General features: G+C 42.0%; 1 pseudogene; it reads right to left on the bottom strand.

Moving 5' to 3' along the window:
• Window positions 1-14,757: 14,757 nt before the first annotated feature.
• Window positions 14,758-15,202, bottom strand: LOC123393295 (annotated as a pseudogene).
• Window positions 15,203-24,425: the final 9,223 nt, after the last annotated feature.

Below are 24,425 nucleotides of genomic sequence, written 5' to 3' on the forward strand. Positions count from 1 at the left end.
GAGAAAACCTTGACTTGAACCGAGTCCCTGGTGAACTGTTGATCATGACCTTTGAGGCAATGGAGAGCACGGGGTAATCTCATTCAGGATACACCATCCCTCCTTTGAAAATTAGACATATCTGGGCATGTCTTGAGATAAGAATTAGTTCTTGGGCAAATAAGGGTATTTCCGAGTTGACTTCTAGAAGTCCTGATTCTCTATCTTGGCCTCCACCATCTTTGCTCAGTGGTTCCCTTCTTACAAATCCAGCATTGGAGGTGGGGGTGGGGGTTAAGGGGAGTAAGAGAGGAAGACTATCAAGTAACCAAACAAAACACTCTTGCTTACTTCTGGGCTGACACTGGACTCCAGCCATAGGAGACTCGGAGGAAAAAGAAAAACAGACCCTGACATCCAGTCAGCAGCCTGACACCGTGAGGCCTGTGTAGCCTTCATAGCTACACAGAAGACCAATCTCAGACAGGGCCACTCTCTGACTCTGAGGAAGAAAGACCAGAAATAATACCAGTTAAAAGACCAGAAATAATACCAGTTCGTAATCTTGTCTGATAAGACAAGCTCACTGGCAAACCACAGAGCATCACTCAATCCTGGCTAACTTGAATGATCTGCTTTTTTGTTTGTTTGTTTGTTTGTTTTAACCAGTTACAGTTTCATCCCAGGATCCCTGCCTCATAGATGAAATTTATTAAGACTCTCCCACCATAGATTTGTCGGTGCTTCCTGCCAACACCCGGTTCAGGCAAAAAAAAAGATGTCCTGCTTTCTTAAACCCCAACCATAACCACCTAACTTGAGCCCAAATTCTATAGAATCTTTTCTAACACCCCATGAATGAGATACCTCGTGATTTCCTGTAGTGCACATTCTCTTTCACTGAAAAATTAATAAACCCAACTTGCCTAACTAACTGGCATGTTCCTGGTGGTCTTTGGCAGGAGGACACTGACCCTCGTAAATGACATGAACTCAGCTTTTTAAGGTTATAGAATGTGCTAACTATTCATTCTTTCAACAAACACCATTGAGTGTTTCCTTTGTGCTAACCACTTTTCTAAATGCTTGGGATGGAGCAGTGAGCAAGGCACAGAGGCAAAATCTAGTGAGAGGAGACAGATCAAAATCAAGCAAAAGATAAGAAAACAAAGCCTGGCACTGAAATAAGTGATGAGGGGTAGAGGGAGAAGTACTATTCTAGGTAGGAGCATCAAGGAAGATCTCCCTGAAGAATGGAAATTTTAGCTGAGGCGTAACTGTTGAGAAGAAGTCAAACATCTGAAGGCCAAGCAAAGGGCATCCCAGGCCAAAGATCTGGCAAGTGCAAGAGCCCTGGGGCAGGAACATGCTGAGTATGTTTCATAAACAGATGAAAAGGCCAGGATGGCAGGACTAGAGCAAAGATGGAGAAGGGCAGTTGGGGAGATAAGACAGATCACACTGGGTATGATGGGCTTTGTGGGAAGTTAAAATTTTATTCAAAGGACAATGAGAAGTCATTTGATGAGACAAAGTAGGCAAAGTTCCTAACAAACTTCCTAGTAAGTGCCTCATAAATGTCAGTCCTCTCCCTGTTGTGGAGTGAAGAAAAAAAAAGAAGAAGAAGAAGAAGAAGTCTAGCATCTCCTTTTTCCTTTTTAGGAATTTAGTTTATTTTTATAAATAACAGCTAATTGCATTTGGGTGTTTTCAAAAACAATGAGTCAAAAGAAAATCATTAATGCATGTCTCATTTCCTGACTGGTCAGTTTGGGCTTCTATCTTGGTCCTAGTTAAATCGCACCATTGAGCTGTTGTTTTCATTCTTCAGACAAGAACTGATACAGTATTGAGGGAGAGACACGGTATGCATGACTGAAATTGATCTGGCAAGGAAAGGAAACCAAGACACAGGAGAACATGGAGCTAAATAAGTCTCAGCTTTCATGGTTTTTCTTCCATAAAGGGTTCCCCACAAAGTGTCTGGCAGCCTGAGTTTAATTTTTGTTTTTCTCCTTTTCCCTGTTGACATGCTGCAGGATGGCTGCCTCAGCGCTGGGTAGCTCTTCCACACACAGCAGAACTCAGCAACAAAGGGGGATCTTCCCCCTGCCCCCTGCATTTTGGGTCCCTTTTGAAAGCTGAGAGGCACTGGGAACACTTCCTCTCCCATTTCTTTGGCCAGGATTTGGATCATGCGACTTTTCCTGACCCGGTCCCTGGGAAGGTAAAGTGGAGAGCTGTAATTGGCTCCGGCAAGTTCCAGTTCACCCCCGAGTCATGACAGGGAGGGCAGGAGAGACACCTGAACAAATTGGGGCTCTGCCCCGGGAGGAAAGGGAGGCAATTAGTAGCTGTTTAACCAGATAGTCATAGTCCTAGTACGTATGAGCCCTTTTGTACTAACTCTTCTGAGTTAGTTCTCTTCTGGATTAGTCTTCCCACCCCATTGGAGATGGGCACAGACCTAATGACTGGCTTTGGCCAATGAAAGGTGAACAAAAGCGAAATGATGACTCAGAGGCTCTGTGAGTTCCCGTCTGCTGGCAGTTAGGAGATGGGCGTACAGGAGATTTGGCATGGGAACTTCCTGAAAGATCCAGGGGAGTGGGATCGGGGGTAGGCAGGGGAAACCTTCAGGCTGCCTTGCAGGACTGATACCCATGGGAGAAATAAGAAGAAGGATATATAAAGAGGACTGGGTAGGAAGAACTTCAGACTATAAAGCCTCTCTGAAAAAGTCTTGGCCAAGGCCAAACAGAACTTCAAATGTAGACTGCCTGTGGGATAGCCTCTTGTTGGGCAGACATGGTCCTAGTACCATGGCTGGGCTGTGAGCTGCCCAGAGAGAGCCTGGCCTCAGCTAGAACACAACAACAGACCTAAAGTGTCAGCAGTTGGGGGCTGTCAGCCAACTCTACTCCTCACAGCACATTCTCTCCAAGGGAGATCTAACGGGGGCATCACCAACCCCTCCGCACCAGGAGAAGCTCTTGACTGAGAGTTCTAGATTCTCCAGTTTCCAGGACCCTAGAAGCATGTGTGGAAGAATTGCAGCTCCCATCAGCTTGGATCCCTAAGTCACACCAGCTTGGATCCCTAAGTCACATCCCTAAGTCACACCAAAGCATAAGGGAAAAAGGAAGTTTTGTGATGTTAAGCCACTGAGATGTTGTTGTGCATAAGCACGGAGATGTGTCGTCCTAACATCATAACATACCATAACACCTCAACTCATTTTATGTTGGAGTCAGTTTCACAGTGGATCCTAACACAGAGGTGACAGCCACCTATGTCTGTGACGACAGACATCTTTCATGTTCATTTAATTTCAAGTGTCATAAAATTAACCACAGTATTTTCTCGGGGTGATTTTTATCTCTTTCATATCTGTGGTTGTGCCCCCTTCTGCCTTCCTTTGCTGTTGATTTCCATATTTTCTTTCTTGTGCTATAGAGTTGTCCATTCTATTGGAGTTTTGGAATCCATTTTTAATTTTTTGACCATCTTTTTTTTTTAATATTTTATTTATTTATTTGACAGAGAGAGATCACAAGTAGGCAGAGAGGCAGGCAGAAAGAGAGAGGAGGAAGCAGGCTCCCCGCTGAGCAGAGAGCCTGATGCGGGACTCGATCCCAGGACCCTGAGATCATGACCTGAGCCGAAGGCAGTGGCTTAACCCACTGAGCCACCCAGGCGCCCCTTTGACCATCTTTTTGTTTTATGTTCTATTTGTTTACTTTCAGTCCTTATCTTTATTATTTTCTTCTTTCTAATTTCATTGAGATTACTCTTACTTATAAAATTTCTTAAGTTAAACACCAAAATCATTGAAGTCCTTTCTTTCCTTCTCTCTTTCCTTCTTTCTTTTTTCCTTTCTTTCTTTCCTTCTTCCTTCCTTTCTTTCTTCTCAATACAGTTTATATTACATCCAAAATTTTGATATTTCACTAACGTCACTGTTGTTCAGTTATAAATTCTTTGCAACTTCTGTTACCTGTTAACCCATGAATCATTGAGGACATTTTTGTTACCAAGTGAATTTCTTTTTTAAATGTATCCATATTTTTACTATTGATATTGATTGCTCTTGGAGAGAGCTGCCCTGAAATTAATGCTCAGAGATGTATTGGGACTTCCGCTGCCATTCTGCATGTTTAACATTTGAACATGTTTCAACACATTTTCTTCTGGCACGTGTTATTATTCAGCTCACAAATAATGTTTTTCAACAGACAACATTAAATACACATAAGTTGTGTATCTCTGATTGAACTGTTAGCTCCTTGAGGATAGGGATGGTGTCCTAAACTCCCCTTCCTTACTGCACTAGGAGAGCAAGTAAATGTCATTGTGTGTGTATAAACAGAGAGAAGTAAGAGACAGAATCATAAAAACATTTCTTAGCTCAACAACCATTATTAATCCCAGAGCTGGTTTTTCAGGACAATTTGCATCATCTTTCTGAAAACAAGAATAATGAATGTTTTGAGCTCTTCCCATGAGTCAGGCACAATGCTGACTCCTTCGATGAATTATCTCATTTAATCCTCATAAAACCTCCAGGGCTTCAGTTCTGTTGCGTGGTTTGCAGACTTACTATGAAGGCTGGGAACCACACCTGTAAGGTGTTCAGGAAGCAGGGAGACTCAGCACTGGGGACAAAGCAGCCACAGTGCATGGTGCCTGTCCACCAATGCCACTGCTCCTGCCTTGCCTCTACCTGCCATTGCTGCTCTCCCAAATCTAACCCCACCCTCACTGAACCATGGGTCCCTCTGTCAAGATCCAAAGCCCCAGGGGGAAAGATCCAAGGTCAAATGCTACGTAGGGTCAGAGATAGAAGAGGCTGTCCTCTCTTCAGCTGAGCAAGAAGTGGGGAACTCTGCTTCCCATCGTGACTAAAACAGCAGGGGATCTTTCCAAAACTTAAGAGAGGGTTCACTTCCTGGGTCATTTAAAGGCAGTTATCCACTGTAACATGTTAAGCATTTGATTTAAGGACACTGAATCCAATGCTTTCATTAGAGAGTGAGGAAACAGGGCAGACAGACCTAGCTTCCCACTCCATTATTAGTTATCAGAGTAAGAATTTAAACCCACAGCTTTTCATTTCCTGTTCCTCTCTCGATGAGAGTCCTGAAAGACACACTGAGCCAAGGGCATCTCCCTGACTGTCCTCCTCTCTTGCAGATTCTTCTCTTCCTTTGGGAGAAGGAGAGATTGTGGAAAGTCAATCGTTAGACGTCAAATAACCATCTAGTTTGGGACACGGCTTTGCCTCTGAAAACCTAGAGAGTTGGTTGAGACGCCCAGAGTCCTGGCTGGGGAGGCCGTGGTGAAAGGTACTCAGCAGGGTGCCCCCACCCTGGGTGGGAGAGAAGGATGATCACATCCTTCCCCGGGCATGGCCACAGGCACATCTCCCTGGAGAAGAAGCCTGGCCTCAGTGGCTGCCACACCCCTGCTTTTCCATCCCGCAGCTTCCATGGCTTTCTGACTTTTCTGGTTCCCTGACTCCCTCCCTTTCCCCTTCACATCAGCCAGAGTAGACCCAAGCTTCCAAAAGGAACCTTACTAGGAACCTTAGAGACAAAAGTACCTTTTCGAGCCCCAGGAAGGGTAAATTCACACCAACTCTCCTAACTAGATTATAATTTCAGATCCTCAAAAGTACATCTTCCCAGGCAGTGGGGACCATTTCTCTCCCGCTTCACTTCAGAGGTCTGCTCTGCTTGGCAGGAGTAGTTGAATCAGGAATTCCTGTCTCTCCCACAGTCCTAAAGCAGCAGGTGGGCCTGTACCCATGGAGACTGCTTTCTTGCTCCCCTAACTGCCCATCGGCCCTCACCTCTTTGGGGTGTGCAAAAGCAAAACAGGAAACATTGGCTCATGCAATCAGAAAGTACATAAGCAAGGACAACTCTAGCCATGCTTTGATTAGATACAGAAAGGCAGCAGGACTCAGGTTTGCACCGTCTCTTGGCGTGGCCTCATTCTCAGGTCCCATACATCGGCCCTGGTAGCAGCCGACTGACTCTTCACTTCATGCTGGTGAGGCAGCTGTAGCAGCTGTTCCTGTGTGCTGAGTGAGGTTCAAGGCCAAAGAGAAAGCCCATCATAATTCCCGCTAAATGCCCCACAGTCACGCTGACTGAGCCAGGGTTCCCTCACCTGCTGCTCCTCCAGGAACCAGTCATTGAGGGGGAATTTCAGTACATTTCCTAGGATTTCAGAACAAGCATGGACCCCCAGGAAATGTGGTCCAGGGCCCTTCTGGTGGGACCCAATGGTAGGACTCACATAATGTATCCACTCCCTTCTCTCTGGACTGACATCTAGTTAGTTTGCTGGGGGGGGGGGGGAGGTTTAATAGATTTTTTTATTTATTAATTTGACAGACAGATCACAAGTAGGCAGAGAGAGAAGGGGAAGCAGGCTGCCTGCTGAGCAGAGAGTCGGACTCCCGGCTCGATCCTAGGACACTGAGATCATGACCCCAGTGGAAGGCAGAGGCTCAACCCACTGAGCCACCCAGGCACCCCTAGTTTGCTGTTTTTAAAGGGAGGTGGAGGGACGGGAAGCCAAAAGTGACTTCAATTTCCTTGTAAAGCACCCTTTTCCCTCACCACTCATCACTGCCAACTCTCACAACTTGATGCTATTACATTTTAAAAAAAAAGGGTGTAAAATTCACTTAGCACAAATAAACCATGTTAAACCATTTAATTCAGTGGCATTTAGCCTTTCTATCCCCACGATCTCGTTCCAAGCCGTTCTCCTCAGCCCAAAAAGAAACCTTGCACTGGTGAGCGGTCCCTCCCAGTTCCCTACCCTCACGCCCAGCCCCTGGCAACAGCTAATCTGCTTCCTGTCTCTGCGCATTTGCCTTTTCAGGATATTTCATACAAATGGAGAGGTGACTGCATTTTAAACTGGGGCTGGTATTCTTACATTAGCAAAGCTTGTACCTTGTTTCGTGCTCGCGTGAACTTAGAGACGAGCTGGTTGTAACTGAGATCTAGGATAAAAGGCTTTATTCAGAAGTCAGTGGTTATTTACAATAATGAGGGGGAACGAGGAAGAGATTTACAGCAGGCAAGTGACAAACCTGTTGCTTGGTACCTAATCAGCCCTATGATGAAAGTCGAACGCGCATGTGAAAAAAATAATGTCATGTCCTTTTCTCTGAAGCAAACTATTAAAAGAGCCTCATTTCCTTGGGGCAACAGAGAGCATTTTCCTTGGATATAACAACATTCAGAATGTGAAAGACATCTTTTGGCCTGTGTGGAGTGGATGATGGATTGGTGAGAGCTCAACTGGGAATTCAAACCACGAGCAGGAAATGATTTGCCTGAAATTGTCTTTTTGTATTTTTAAACGAGATTTTATTTATTGATTTGCAAGAGTGAGAGAGAGAGCGAGAGGGAAAACAGGAGCAGGGGGAGCCATAGGCAGAGGGAGAAGCAGACTCCCCACTGAGCAGTGAGCCCAATGAGGGGCTCGATCCCAGGCCCCTGGGATCATGACCTGAGCCAAAGGCAGACACTTAACTGACTGTGCCACCCAGGGCCTCCTTTGTATGTTTTTAACATATTATTTTTGAACATTTGAAACATGGCTGAATAATCTTTGATGGCTTGAAAGAGTCTTGTAATATTATATATTCATTTACAAATTTAATGTTAAACTTGTAAATGCTCCTTCCCTTGAATTATGCTGAAGATCACATATTTTAAATTATGAAATACAATCAAGTCTTAGGGAAAACCAGGAGTGATGGTTTAGATGTTTATATACGAAGTCTTCATTGCAACAGACTGTTATTTTATAAATTCAATTTTAAAAATGGGATTTTAACAACTTCATATTTGTTTCTCTCAACAGGAAAATAAAAGGAAGCTTGATATTGAAATTCTGAAATCCACATCTTTCCTGAGAAGTTCTTTTCTTCAAAAGGAATTCCTCTCCCCTCGTGATTATTTTTTTCATAAACTGCTTTCTCTGAAACCAGATGAGCTACATTTCATCCCTGTGATTGCTTTATACATGTATTTGAAAGCCAAAATGATGTATTCTCACACTTCAAAGAAACTTCTTTGGTTACCACACCATCATTTCCAAGTGCATTGTCAATGCATGAAGATCAGTTAAACCTTTACATTAGGATCTCAAAACTGTGGCCAACACAGCTGGACTGTCAATATCGTGTCTAAATTTAGTTATTAATTTGTCGATCAAACGGCTTCGTTGCCATGACTGACTAAACAAGACACAAGAACGGTTAAGATTAAATTGCCTGGAAAAGAGGGAGGAAACTGAAAGGTAAAAAAGGCAGCATTTAATCATTACCTAAAGCACATGGAATTTGGACTCCTGTGTCTGGCTGGACTCAAAGGGATTTCTAAAGGAAGTGATTTCCAGATTCAAGCTCCTTTAGTAGAGAAAATCCGCCAGGAGTCGGAGAGATAATGAGGACATCACTTTCTGATCTTAAATGCTTCAACAGATGACAAAAAATTTTTTTATTAAACTCATATACTTGTTCCTAGCTTAAAGATCTTAAACAGTGATTTTAGACACAGTGCCTCATGCCTCTTCCTAGATCCAAGCTGCATTCTGAATCCCAATTTCTTACTGGCTCTCTATCCACCCACCTCGAGTCTGCCCAGCCGCCCCCACAAGTGGCTGCTTCTAATCCCACCATGAATCAGACATCTCCCTACAATGCTGTGTTTAATTCTGCAGACACTCCGTTCTCTAGGTGTAATGACCTTAGTAATGACCCCGGTGAGCACTCATAGGATCTTTGCCGTGGAACAAGGCAGAGAATTGGAGCTTTAGGACTCAGGAACCAGATAGAGATGGGGTCATTTCCTGATGTTGATCACCGAAGAGCCTGGAGCCCCCCGACTTCTTCAAACCTATGCTCTGTATGCAATCCAATCAACAGACAGCACCCAGATTCTAAAGCCGGACTGCCTGGATTCAAATCTAATTCATCACTTACTCGCCAGTTACTTATTCACTCTCTGTCTCAGTATCCTTATTTGTAAAAAACAAAACAAAACAAAAACAAAAACAAGGGCGGTGGGGGGAAGGAATAATGGCCCCTGTATGAGAAGGTTGCTGTGAGCTAATATATGTAACTGATAAGAGTATCTGGTACGTGGTAAGAGCCATATGTGATTTCAGCAGTAGTTGTTGTTGTTGTAGTGGTGATAAAATCAGCAGTAATAGAAATGTTATTGTCACTGTCATCAAATAATTGTATGGGAACTGAAGGAGATCACAAAATGCCTCATAAAGAGGAAGTATTCAATCAGTTGTACTTACTGTCTCTTCAATCAGTTGTACTTACTGTCTCTCACTGCTTCAGAAATTACCAAGGCTGGGATGCTCATTGTCCTTCATGGGACAATAAATATTTCCAGCATGCAACTGTGAGCGGCTGGGGACTGGGCTGAGTGCGGACTACACGGAGAAGCAGAGGCCGGAGGCCACTTCCCAACGACGCACAGGGGAGCAGGGAAACGAATGTGCAATGATTCGGTGCCTCCAGTGCTGTGATCCGTGTTCCCTTCAGAGCAGGGAGATCAGGGAGGGCTCCCTGCAGGAGAAGACCCTGGAGCTGAATCCTTAAACAGGAGCAGTGCCAGCCAGATGGAGAAGTCCAGGGGCTTTCTAGGGGAAGAAGCAGCCACGCCCACGGGGCCGCCAGGGGGTCTATCTGTCCCAACACACCTGACCCTGTCACTCCCTCCTTCTCATTGCATCTTGGCCCCTCACTGCCAAGGTGGGCATTTGAACAAAGCCTTTTTAATCATCTGACCCTACCTGCTTTGTTAAAGCATCTGCAGCCCCTCCTTTTCATGAGCACTGTGTTCTGAGCACTCCACTCTGGCTTTCAGCAGCTGCCTCTGTATGGCACTTCTTCCTCCCTCTCCTCTATCCCCTGTCCTGCACCTTCGCACCCCAACTTCAAGGCCCATCAAATGTCCCCTCCTTGGCAAATCTTACTCCTCTCTTCCCAGGAAGAAATAATTCCTCCTCCCTCTACCTTAGCTGCACTCTTTAACACATTGTATCATTATGTCTTATTTATTCCCCCTCCCCCCCATGCCCCCACTATAATACAAATTTGGCAAGGTCAAGGTTTTATTTGACTTTGCATTCCTAGGGCTTAGCCAAACACGTGGTGAGCTCCTGATAAACTGGAGCTATTATTTCTCCGAAGGACGCAGAGCAAATACTCACTGAGTCACAGAGTTAGTTTAAGCAGCGCTTGCTGAGGAAGGAACCAGTCTACCAGAGCAGAAATTGTTCACAGCAGTTTTGTGTGGGGAAGATCAGGCACCATTTCTGACCTTCTTTCTCCTTAGTCTCCCAAGTGCTTGCTTTTGAAACGTCCAGCTGATAGGAAAAAAGGAATTGGAAGAAATTACCCCTTGGGAGTCCCGTGTCCCCATGAAATGTATAGTCCTCGTATCTGAGCCTCTGTTGCCATCCATGAGCTCTCATCAGCTGTTAGAGATCATGGTCTAGATTTCCTGCACAATAAGTTGGAAGCGATTTCCATCTATTCTTACCCTCCATAGCTTGCCAGGAACATACATGAGATCAATTCAGATTCTACAATTAGAAGCAGGGACCTGGGGGCTCCTGGGTGGCTCAGTCAGTTAAGTGGCTGCCTTTGGCTCAGGTCATGATCCCAGGGTCCTGGAATCAAGCCCCGCATTGGGCTCTCTGCTCAGGGGGAGCCTGCTTCTCCCCTACCTGCCGCTTTCCCTGCTGATGCTTGCTCTCTCCCTCTCTCCCTCTCTCTCTCTGTGTCAAATAAATAAAATTCTTATTTAAAAAGAAGGGAAGGAAGAAGGGAGGAAGGGAAGGAAGGAAGGAAGCAGGGACCTGGCCCTCAGATCACACACTGCATGGTGCTGAGAGGTGGCCATGACCATGAAAAATTGAAATGGGCATTGTCACCCCATCCCACTTTTTTTTTTTTTTTGCAAGTGGGTACCCCACTACCTGAATCTTAGACTCCACCCCATGCTACCAAAAAAAGGCAATTCACTTTTATTCCTCTAATCTCTCCCACAAGGAACATCACTTTTCACCTCTTCTCTGGCTTTGAGAATGTAAAGATCTCTCCCAATTATAGAAAGAAATTCTACTTTTTGATTCTCTCCCTGCTGCTCCTTCTAGTTGCTCTTACTTCCCCAGGGTATGGTCTGCTTCCTATCTTTCCACGAGCTCCCTGTCTGTTTATCATGGGTATTTGTTGAGTATGTGTTGAGGATCTTCTGGAACCACCAACCTCTAGACTTCTTGGAAGGTGGCGAAACACCTTATACTTGTCTCACTCCTGGTCTCATGATCACAATACTGTTAGGTTTTGCTACTTGCCGCTGAACTCATCCTAATCAGTACAGCAGATGACAGTGGGGAGCTGCTCTGATTTTTGTTTGCTTAGCATTTCTTCCCTCTTTTTCTTGTCATAAGAATCTGACTTTCCTTTGATAACTCTCTACTTCCTATTTCCTGTGGCCCTGATGGGACTGTGAGCCTTGAGAGTTCATCAAGCATAAGGATTGGTGGAGAAGTAGACTTTGGCCCAAACTGGGCCAATCCAACCCTCTCTCATAACTCTGACCCTTGAGCAGAGTGACACAATGTAAAAAGCAGTTGAATCTGTCACCCTAATGGCAATGTCCAAAAGAGCCTGTTCATGGAATCTCCAAAGCTCTTCTGGTTACTCTTTTCCTAAGGCTTACTGTTAACTAAAATATTAGCTGCTGTTAAAGCAATTCACAAAGGCCCAAGTTCAAAATAAAGATGATTTTGAAAGAAGATAATATTTCTAACCTGAAACAAAGTTTAATTTTAATTACTTTGTCATTATTTATCTATTCATATGACAAACTCCTCCTTGGATTTTGTAGAACTATACCATCTCCTCTCAGGACCTCCCATTTTTCTTAGGTTAACCTGACTTGGTTTGTGTCTGTAACCAAAGGAATGTAACCGATAGAGTGACGAAGAAAAGTAGTAATCGATGAATGCTCCTTTGGAAATCATCTTAAAAGTACAAGCTCAAAGGTTTAATAGGCATTCAAATGCAGTTTGATTTCTTAAGGTGATAATTTCCAAAAGGATAGTCCCATAGCTGATGAAATCCAAATTGGAATGTCTAACTTTGAAAGCCTTTAGCTTTGGGGCACCTGGTGACTCAGTTATTTGGGTGAGCACCTCACAGTCTCTTTCCACTCAGGTCATGATCTCATAGGCATAAGATCAAGCCCTGTGTCCCAGTTTGCATTCAACGTGAGCCTTCTTGAGATTCTCTCCTTCTCTATTTGCCCCTCCATACTCACACATGCTTTTTCTCTCTAAAATAAATACATCTTTAAAAAAAAAATCAACTTCTATTCCAGTTGTTACTATATATGTGTGGCAAATATATAAATATATATATATATATATGTGTGTGTGTGTGTGTGTGTGTGTGTGTGTGTGTGGCAAATATATATATATATGCCTAAAAGGTCTTATGAGTTTTGTTTGATTCTGTTTTTTATTTGGGAAATAGAATGTGATTCAAATAAAGTTGAATCTTTACGCCTGGGGAGCTCATCATTTCTGCTACTTGTCACAAACTGGAGAGATGTTCAAGTTGGAGGGGCAGGTCCCTTCCTCTAAGCTAAGGAACTTCATAGACCCACTGTGTCAAGTCCCCTGCCCCACACCATTTGTAATCTTTCCTAAGGGATAAAATAGACTCTAACTTGTATTACTTTAAGTAGTGTTCTTGGCAAGTTTCATTTGACCAGCCAAGATTCATCCTACAGAAAAACACAGTTTACTGCTGGGGAACCACAAGCTGCTAAATGCTGATAGGCCCAGAAGCTCCCTGGCAGGTTGATTGACTTGTCATTGTTTCCTAGAAGACTATTCAAAACCTCCCTCTCTCTTCCCCCATGGTTTTGGATAGCATTTTCCAAAAATGAAGTCTTTATCCCTTGATAGGGGAAAAAAAAATGGTTAAGATAATTCACCAGGACTCAAGTTCAAAGTAAAGTTGATTTTGACAGAAGATACATACTTCCAGCTTGAAAGGAGAGGGAGGGGTATTTAATTTTAACAACTTTGCCATTTTTCATCTCTTTATCTATGAGCATCAGGTGTTTATTCTGGGTGCTTCCTGCAGACCTCTAAGTACCATGTTTAGGTGACTTCTTTCTGCCACTCTCCCAGTAGAAATGTTGCCTTATTCTTATGATAAGTTTCACACATTATCTTCCATTTTTGCCACCAGTTACCAATGGAACTTTCCTGCCTTGTGCATAAAGGAGAATTTTATCATCTTTAAAAAAAAAAAGTTGTGGGCAATTGTTTATTTCTCATTCTTATCAGACAGTCGGAAGGAAAACACAGTTTCTAATCCTGATGAAGAAAAGTTCCAGCCAAACACGGCCATGGTAATCCTTAAAACATATTTTGCCACATGAGCTAAGACAGTGGTTTCTAAATGCGAGTTCAGGGACTAACTTACGTCAGAAATAATGGAGGAGCTTCCTTGAAAAAGTACAGATCCCTGGGCTTCACCTGATCCAATGAATTAGTCATTTTAATGGAAAACATGTCCATTTGAAAGACTGAAGTGTAGTTGCACGTTTTACATATGAAGGTGTCCAAGAGACTGCAGCCAGGAAAAGCAAGCAATAGGTCCATAGATACAGAAATGATCACATCTGCGAAAAATAGATATAAGCATCCATATGATTGTATTACGTGTAAAAGGATTTGGAAAACAATACACAAAATATGTTGATGGTGGGATTATTCTAGGAAATACAAAGAGGAGGAGACGGAATTTACTTTCCACTTTTACCCTTTGGCACAGTTCTTTGAATTATTACCACACTAACGAAGAGCACGAACAACTCTTATACTCTGGAATTAATTAATCAACAGTGAAAATATATTAAGAGCTTTCCAGAGCATTCTGATCATCAACAGTTTCAGGGACCACTGCACCAGGCAAATGAGATAAAAGTCCATTAGTTTAATTTCTCATTAAAGAAATTCCGCATTCCCTCAAGATGCAAATTCTTCCAATTATCCCATAAATACCAGGCCTCCAAGCAATGTTGACACCTGCTAGCATTTTAGTTGCTCAGAAAGTAATAATGGAGAATAAATGTTGAGGAAATAAACAACTCACATTGAAATGAGAGCGGAAACATTATAGCTCTGGGAGAAAAAAAGTCTTATGACTGCTTTTACTGGGAAGACAGACGGAGAAGCTAAGCTCCTACTCATCATCGTGTATGTCCCAAACATAGAGTAGTTCATCTCACTGCTTTCAGGGAAAAGATCCATAAGTCAAGCTAAAATTTTTACTGCTTTGTTTCCCTCCTGAAAACGTCTGATTGTCGGTGGCCAACATACTGAGTGTTATGGTTAAAAATTGAAATCATTTCAGGGGCACCTGGGTGGCTCAGAGGGTTAAGCCTCTGCCTCCAGCTCAGGTCATGATCTCAGGGTCCTGGGACCAAGCCCCGCATTGGGCTCTCTGCTCAGCAGGGACCCTGCTTCCTCCTCTCTCTCTCTCTCTGCCTGCCTCTCTGCCTACTTATGATCTCACTGATGATCTCTGTCTGTCAAATAAATAAATAAAATCTTAAAAAAAAAAAAAGAATTGCAATCATTTCAACATAGTTTTTTTTTTTTCTAGTTAGACAATGACTTTATTGCTTAAGGATATAGACAAATTTATGCAACCAGGACAGAGACTGTTGATGACTCATATTTCCAGCTGGAGGGGAAGACTCTTTGGTCTTATAATATCAAGCCGATGGCTAATACAGTTCTCGACCAGCATCAGTCAGATTTAGCATCCTTTCTGTTCTTCTCAGGATGCATTCCAAGAGCAGCAGCTTTCTTCATCCGATGGTAGAGATCCTCGGGAAGAGCAAAGCAAGACCTTTGGACTTAAGAATCCTCAAGATTGGACTGCCTGTCACAAAACAGATTTGAACAACACCATGTGAGTCTCTCAGAATCACACCAGTTTGTGAGGGAGTCAGGCCTTTCCTGGCCAGTTTGTAGATCTGCTCCTTATGTCATCAGATGTCAGCTTCAGCCAGGTCGGGCAGCTGCAGTGGTAAGGTAGAGCCCACCGGGACAGGCCTTTCCCAGCAGTGTGCATGCAACCCATGATGCTACAGGTCAGGAAGCAGAAAACCATTCTGATATAGGTCTTAATGAAATAGGTTGGGCCAGCCCCAAATGGAACATTCCTTAACATTCTTCGGTAGTAATATCCCACTGCCACCAGCCGAAAGAGCAAGAATCTTCTACTGTTCAGATTGTCACCTTGGGATACTAGCTCTGACCCATTGTACTCTTTCTCATCATCCTCCATGCCGTTGTCTTGGCCCTACACCTTGCCATACATACATCAGCCATTTGGAGATGAAAGCAACTCAGCGGACGTGTAGATCAAAGCTCAGGACAGAAAGTCCTGCAGGTTGGAATTGAGGAAGGCATACATGATTCTCAGCTCGGGTCCTCCATCAGAGCATTACTCCAGGCCAGGTCAGCCTTCAGATTCCCAGCAGCCACGCCTGGAAATAAGGATTCAATAAGTTGGGTACTGGACGCAGGAACCTGAATTTTAGCCAGTGGCCCAAGAGATTTTGCTGCTCCCCATAGGAGACCCAGTATAGAGAAGATAGTTTGGGACAAGGAGTTCAAAGTACTTAGACTCTATAGGCTGAGGTCTGGTGCTGTCTGGGTTATTTTGAGGAAGTCACGACACCTTAATCTGCCTTTGTTTTCTCCCCGTTGAACAAAGGATTACATTACAATGACTCTGAGGTCTCTTCTACCTCTGAATTTCTGTGATACTATAAATTAACAGAATGATCAGGACTTTATGGAAATTGTCATGTTACTTCCTAGCAGTGTGCATGCTCGGGTCATGATCTCAGGGTCCTGGGATCGAACCCTGCATTGGGCTCCCTGCTCAGTGGAGATCCTGCTTCTTCCCCTCTCTCTCTGCTGCTCCCCCTGCTTGTGCATAGTCCCTCCTTCCGTCAAATAAACAAAATCTTTAAATAAAATAAATGAATAAATGAAAAGCTTCTTTTTCTTTTTTTCCACCTTTGTTCCCAAAGACTCTTCACATTTTTTACTTGGGAGACCCCGCCTCTCCTCGTCCAGGAAGTTTGTCCTGCCTCTGTCCTGTCATGAATAGTTGCAAGATGTAAAGATGCCTAAACATGAGACGCCTACTTAAAGACTACTTTATTGTAAAACAAATTATAAGTTAATTCATAATAAATCGAAACAGTTGACAGATAAACTCAAGACAGTCACTCTCACAGCAGTCATTAATTCATCCATTTATTCAATCATTTGGCAAACACTTGTTGCATATATATTATCTGTGGGCTAATGTACTAAACACTGAAGGATATTCAAAGAGAATAAAATCCACCTTCTCCCCTGGAGCTAGAGAGCAAAATATACACAAGCCTGACACAGCTCTGTAATAATGCAAAGACAGCAAGTGACCAAGTGGTAAAAAAGAGGTTTTGCCAAAAATTTATTATCATTTTAGAGAGGATGGAAATTGGCTGAAACCATTTTCTAGACAACTTTTTTTTTTTCTAAATAAAACATTTGCTTCGGTAAATCAAACTTTTCTGACAATTTTTCCCCAAGGCCAAATAGTCTATTTTGGAACCGGGGGGGGGGGGGGTTATTTATAAAAAAAGAGAAAGAGTCAGAAAGTATTTGTAGAAGAAAGCAAATGTTTCCAAGTCCAGCCCTTAGTTCTAAATACCTCCTCTTAATTTTTCCCAAGGGATCCATTAAACCCTCAAGGAAATATGAAATATAAAAATGATTCCAGATCATTCCTGTGAACTAGAATTCCGCAAGGGTGATACAAAGGATTTCCTTAAGTACCCTGTTTGTGCATGGATGATGGACCCCCACATCAGAGTCTATAATCAGACCCGCACTTCCTCTACCAGATCCCCATGGGGTAAGCCTGGTGCCTCCTCAAACATGGGGTGGCAGAAAACCTTTTGAATTAAATTATGAAGGGATCATGTATGATGTATGAAGCCATGTTAAAGGCACAGAAATTAATGTAGAGACAAATTTGTGTAAGAGGGTAATCAAGCAGGTGCAGCCACTCTGGAAAACAGCATGGAGTTTCCTCAAAAAGCTAAAAATAGAGTTACTCCATGACCCAGTGGGTATTTACCCCAAAGATAGAGATGTAGTGATCCGAAGGGGCACCTGGGACTCAATGTTCGTAACAGCAAAGTTCACAATAGCCACACTGTGGAAGGAGCCAAGATGTCCTTCAAAAGACAAATGGATTAAAAAAAAATATGGTTCATTTATGCAATGGAACATTACTCAGCCATCAGAAAGGATGAATACTTACCATTTAAATCAACATGGATGGAAATGAAGGGTATTATACTAGGTGAAATAAGTCAGTCAGAGAAAGACAATTATCATATGGTTTCACTCATATGTGGAATTTAAGAAACAGTGCAGAGGATCATAAGAGAAGGGAGGGAAAACTGAATGGGAAGAAATCAGAAAGGGAGAGAAACCATGAGGGACTCTTAACCATGGGAAACAAACTGATGTTTGCTGAATGGGAGGTGGGTGTGGGGATGGGGTAATTTGGTGATGGACATTAAGGAGGGCCCGTGATGTGATGAGCAGGTGGTGTTAAGGGGAACTGACAAATTGTTGAATACTACATCTGAAACTAATGATGTGCTGTGTATCAGATAACTGAATTTTAATTTAAAAAAAAAGAGAGACAAGGGGTGCCTGGGTGGCTCAGTGGGTTAAAGCCTCTGCCTTCGGCTCAGGTCATGATTCCAGGTTCCTGGGATCGAGCCCTGCATCAGGCTCTCCGCTCCTCGGGGAGCCTGCTTTCTCCTCTCTCTCTGCCTACTTGTGATCTCTGTCTGTCAAATAAGTGAATAAAATCTTCAAAAAAAGAGAGACAAATTTGTGCAATCGTTGTCAGACAAATGCAGAAATAGAACCTAATGTCATTTTTTTGCCCTCTTTGTTTTACTACACACTTGTGTATTCCCTTCAGTCTGCTGTGCAAACCAAGCCTAGAAGCTGTAGGTTTAGAGTAATGGAAATGGGAAGTAATCAAGTATCAAAAAGCTATACTTTGCAAAAGGTCACTTCCCTTTGAGTAGTAGAAAATATGTTGTCTATTGTTTAGTAAATGTACAAATGTATATTTTAAAAAACGTATTAGCTTTACCAGATGCACTGTATCATTTACCAGCCATATTTCTATCATAAAAGGATTTGGCTTGTCCCTGAAAATTTAAATCAATAAAAATGTCTATGTTGTAGGTGTAATTGACAGCTTCTAGTCTTGTGCAAATGCCAATAATAAATATCCTTGAGAGCAGAAAGGCAAGGATGTTGTACAGATTTGTTTAAGGCATCCCCTGGACTTTCCAGAACATTCCAATGTCAAATATTTTACACCATGTCTCTGTATATATTCTTGGATGCAAACCCAGTGTCTTTGTAATGGGGATCTACTGTGTTTTCTACTGACCTCTCCAGTCTCGCAAGAACTGCCCCAACCTTCACCACTTGTTGGAGGCTCCCTCCCAATTAGAATATCAGGGATAGACACATGACCCTTAGAAATATCTAAGATTATTATATCCTCTTGAGTCGTTGACCTCTTTATCATTACAAATGACCTTTAGCCTTCTTTATCTCTGGTAATATAATCTTTGCTCAGAAATCTACTTAGTAGGTTAATCATAATAATAAGCTTATAAGAAGTTTTGCACATGAGAGCTTTTCTGATTTAATGATTTCAGCATTTTGTTGGAGAGTCATGTTAAGGAACAAATGCTAGATCTTTTTTTGCCTTCTATATCCTAAAACTGTGATCAGTATCAAACAGCGTTTTCATGAACAATGACCAGGAATATTTTCACTGGCTCTTTTTCCCTCATTGAGAAATATAAAGGTCCCAATTTTCAGATGATTATGATATTCCAGAGCCAGACCATATATACTTATTAAACGTTTGCAAGGGTTTTTACCTGGATCTTGGCTACAGTCCATCAATGAATTAAATTCTGCCTCTCAGGGGCGCCTGGGTGGCTCAGTCGATTAATCATCTGCCTTCGGCTTGGATCATGATCTCAGGGCTCTGGGGTTGAGCCCCATGTCTCTCTGGCTCCCTGTTCAGTGGGGGGTGTGCTTCTCCCTTATCCCCTCCCTGCCCCCCACTTGTGCTCTCTCTCTCTCTGTCAAATAAATAAAATCTTTTAAAAGAAATAAATAAATTCTGCATCTTGACTTGTTAAAAAAATCCCTTTACCTTTTTTTAACAGTGTGATAAAATACACATAACATACAATTTACCATCTTAACCATTATTAAGTGTACAGTTCGGTAGTGTTAAATATTGTCACACTTCTGTCCAACCATTATTCAAAACTTTTTTATCTTGAAAACTCTATACCCATTAAACGTCTCCCACTTCCCCCTCCTAACCCCTAGATTTCATTCTACTTTCTGTCTCTATGAATTTATCTTCCTTTTGCCTTTTTTTTTTTTTATTTGACAGACAGAGATCACAAGCAGACAGAGAGGCAGGCAGAGAGAGAGGGGGAAGCAGGCTCCCCGCTGAGCAGAGAGCCCGATGTGGGACTCGATCCCAGGACCCCGGGATCATGACCCTAGCCGAAGGCAGAGGCTTTAACCCACTGAGCCACCCAGGTGCCCCTTCCTTTTGCTTTTTTAAGCACACTTTACCTCATCAGGATCAAAGTACTAATTTTTTTTTTGCCAAAAAAAAAATAGACAATCTGGAAATGTACACAAGTAGAAATTGAATTTGAAATTGAATTCTTCCCATTTCCAATCCCATAGGCCAGAGGTAACAACTATTAATAGTTCAGTGCAGACAAAGCTGCTTTTTTCTTCTGTGTATCTGTTGAGGAAGGTGGAGTGGAGGGGTTGAATCACATCCCCTCTTCAGGGATCTGCCGAGCACTGCACCTGTGCATTTCACAGTCCTCCAGCTGGTCATCACGCACTGTGGCTCCATGCTCATTTTGTGCTTTTCACAGATCGTAATTCATGGACTACAACCCCTGCCTCTCCCAATCACCGTCAACCGCCATGTCCACAATCCACTCCCATTGCAGAGACCAGCAAATGCATATGAACATGGAGTTTCCCACTGGGACCTTACCAGTTACTTCGCTTCTCAGTACTAACTCAGAGAGAGTAGCAGGCTTTCCTAAAGGGAAGCATGAAACATTGAAAATAGCTAATAATGAATTCTGAAGACTAATCTGGCAATATCAAAATGACAAATCCCCCTAGCCTTTGATCTAGTTGTGTTCTAAAGATTCTACAGATGTACTCATATATGTGCAAAATAACTAATGCAGAGAATTATTCATTACAAAATTGTTGGACACTGCAGAAGACTGAGAACAGCCTGAAAGCCTATTAATAGGAATCTAGCTAAACTGATTCTCCATGCAGTAGTATGCTACAGTTTGTTTGTTTGTTTAAGATTTTTATTTATTTATTTGACAGAGAGAGATATAGCGAGAGAGAGAGAGAGAGAAAGAGAGAGAGAGCACAAACAGGGGGAGTGGGAGAGGGAGAAGCAGGCTTCCCACTGAGCAGGGAGCCTGACGTGGGGCTCTTTCCCAGGACCCTGGGATCATAACCGGAGCCGAAGGCAGACGCCTAACGACTGAGCCACCCAGGCACCTCTACAGTTTGTTTGTTTTTTTAAAGAATGAAGAAAAGTCTTACATATTAATCTGAAATGATTTCCAATTTATACTCCTAAATGTAGAAAAACAAGATGCTGAATAGAATGAATATTATACTACAATAGTAACATAATATGATGTGTTATTATAACATGATATAATAACATATAATATTATACATGTAATATATAATAATATAACATTATATGCTATTACATGAAAACAGAAAGTGTCAAGACAGACAGAATAAGGTTGCATCAGGGTTGGTTGGCAGCCTCATACCAATGATCTTAATGTCACATTCCTCGGTGTGGAGTGTGCATTACACTGAAGCCTTATCAATGCGGGAGCTGATAACGTGACCAACGAAACACATTGGTTGACTCTAGGAAAGATAATTAAGTGGCTGAGAAGCTAAAGAAGGGTATTTGTTTACCCTTTTGTTCTTTATGAATTAAAAATCTTATTTAAAAAATTACAACTTTTCAAATAAGATTTTGAGCTGTGAAAGTACAGGATGGAAATGAAGAGAAGGAGAAGGAACTCACAAGTCAAATGTTGGGTTTCAACTGGCTTTCTCAGAAAGTGATCCCTGGCAGTGAGGATAACGTTCTGCTCCCTGTTAGATGTCAGAAAAGAAACGCCCACTTTCTCTAGTGTTTGCTTTGCTCTTTCATTAAAATTGATTTCCTGAAATGAGCATTTTTAACACAATTTAGAATAAGGAAGGAGTTCCTAGAAGCAGAATAAGTGTTACAGAAATTTGCAGTCGATCGTCAGGAAGATCTAAAAATAAATTTTCTTCCTTTACAGGAACATTAATTTTTAAAAATTTTTCTTTTGATTTTGTCACATTATTGCAGGGAAAGCACCGATGATTATTTTAAAACTCTTTTCTAGTTTTTAAGCAGAGTAAATTTCTATTCATTTCCTTTATTATATAGACTAACACATTTCAAAAGCAAAGCCTCTGGAAGTAGTTAGCAACAGGAGACACTCTTGAAAGGGGCAACTTAATCTCAAGAATTTAGGGGGGGAGACCTTCTTCATATGGAAATATTTTTCAAATCAAAAATTATCATAGAGGCTAATTTTTCCTGTTTCTGGCTGAACCTTAAAAATACCAACTTTTATTTCACGCCTCTAATAACTTAGAGAAAGTAGGTATTCCCAGGATAATTCCACAACGGAGTCTATAGTTGAAGCTAATTCATTCAAATGACTGAAAGCAGAGCATGCTGATTGTTATTCTCTAACGCAAATTAAAAGAAAGCCACTGGTAGTAGAGAGCATTTCTTAAGAAATACAAAACTGCTGCTCAAGAAGCCAGAAGGGATTCAGGACAGCCAACTTGAAAGCTAACCTTTGCTTTTCCAGATTTTAAAGACACCTCCAACTAAAACCCTGTATGGAAATTATTGGGCACTTGCATGAATTTCTTGCAAAATTCATTCATTCATTCATTCATTCATTCATGACCAAGTACGTTAGCCTGAGGAAGGGTTCCTTCCATTCACACAAACTCCAAACGGCACAGTTAAGGACAAAGTGACAACACAGATGGAATTTAACCTGTGGGTTAAGCACTCTGCCTCATGCTTCATAGAGGGTTACCGCAAATTAATGCTCACAACTTCCCTGCGGGGTCAGTACCATTTTTTAAAATTGTGATGGAATATGTGTAACATTGACTCTATCACTTTTAACATGTTTAACTGTACAGGTCAGTGGCATGGTATACGTTTACCCTGTTGTACAACCGTCACCACGGTCCATCTCCAGAACTTCAACTTCCCAGACTGAAACTCCATACCCATTAAACCTTAACTATCTGTGTCTCTATAAATTTCACTCTTCTGGGTACCTCACATAAGTGAATTCATAAGATATTTGTCCTTTTCTGTCTGGCCTGTTTCATTTATCATATTTTCAAGGTTTGCCCATGTCGTAGCCTATATTAGAATTTCCTTTTCAATGATGAGTAACATTCCGTTGTATGGATAGAGCCCGTTCTGTTGATCCATTCATCTGTCGATAGACGCTTGGGTTTTTCCTTCCTTTTGGCGATTGTGACTAATACTGCTATGAACATGGGTGTGAAAATACCTTTTTGCCTCCTTTTTATCCTTTCAGTTCTTTTGGGTATATACGAGCTGTCAAAAATCATTTGACTGCATATATGAGAGTTTATTTCTGGGCTCTCTATTCTATTTCTTTGGGCTGTATATCTGTCTTTATGCCAACACCACACTGTTTTGATAGCTGTGGCTTTGTGGTAAGTTTTGGAATGAGGAAGTGTGAGAACTCCAACTTCATTCTTCTTTTAACAATTGTTTTGGCTATTTGGGGTGCCCTGAGATTGATATGAATTTGGGGATGAGTTTTCCTCCTTCTGGAAAAAAAAAATGGCATCGGTCAGGATTGCATTGAATCAGTAGAGTACTTTGGGTAATATTAACATCTTTGCAATATTAAGTCTTTTGATCCACAAATGCAGGATTTCTTTCCATTTATTTAGGTCTTCCTTAATTTCTGTCATGAATGTCAGTGTACAAGTCTTTCACCTCTTTGCTTAAGTTTATTTTTAAGTATTTTTTCCCTTTTGGTACAATTGTAAATGAAATCATTTTCTTAAGTTCTTTTTCAGGGTGTTCATTGTTAGTGCAAAGAAACACAACTAATTTTTGTGTGTTGACTCTGTCCTGCAACTTTGCTGAATTTGTCAATTAATTCTAACAGGGCTATTTTTGTGGACTCTCTAGGGTTTTCTACACACAGACCATGTTATGTGAAAACAGATCATTTACTTCTTTCTTTTCCCTTGGTACTATTTTTACTCTCACTTTTTAAATTAGAAACACTGAGTACATCAGATAAGAATGGATTCCAATGGAAGTAACAACATTTACTGGGGCTTGACAAATGAATTGTTCCTTTTTCTCACTGAATGAAAAGTCCAAAGTTCAGAGCTAAGGCAGAGACTCCTCAAAACAGTTAAATGACTGAGCTTTTTCTCTTTCCTTCCTAAGATAGCCTGCTGAATTTCCTTTTCAAGCTCGTAAGATAGTCACTACACCTTCGGGATTATGTCAGCCATCCAGGCAGGAAAAATGAGGAAGAGTTTCTCCTTTCAAGGATTCATCTCATATTTGGGATGGATTCTCCCCTCGACCTCACCCATCAGCCAATTTGCCCTGACATCTCTCTAGCCGTAACGAGCCTACCTTTAGACCACTTCCTGGCCAAAGGGGCAGAGATTTCTATGACTATTTTGACCAACCATTATTCATATCCTGTGACCAGAATAAGATGTAGGGCCACCTGAAGTCAGGAGAGATACTGACAACATCTAAAGAGATCCATGTTCCCTTAGCACGGAGCAAGGAGAAGATGGCTGTTGACAGCCAGTGGCGTTAGTGGAACAGTAACAGAGGTTACATGACGAGCCAAGATTCCAGTCCAGGCAACCCAGCCTGGAAGCCTGTTTGCTCCTAACCAGATCAACAGGGGAACAGCAGGCCCAGTGGCCAACAAGCCAAACTGAGTCAATGATTGAGTAGGCCTTATAATTTTAGAACACTGAAAGAAATGAGAACATAAAGAGTTAGATATCAG

Source organism: Mustela putorius, unplaced genomic scaffold, assembly GCF_011764305.1.
Source record: "Mustela putorius furo isolate JIRA1106 unplaced genomic scaffold, ASM1176430v1.1 tig00000788_pilon_pilon_pilon, whole genome shotgun sequence".
NCBI lineage: Eukaryota > Metazoa > Chordata > Mammalia > Carnivora > Mustelidae > Mustela > Mustela putorius.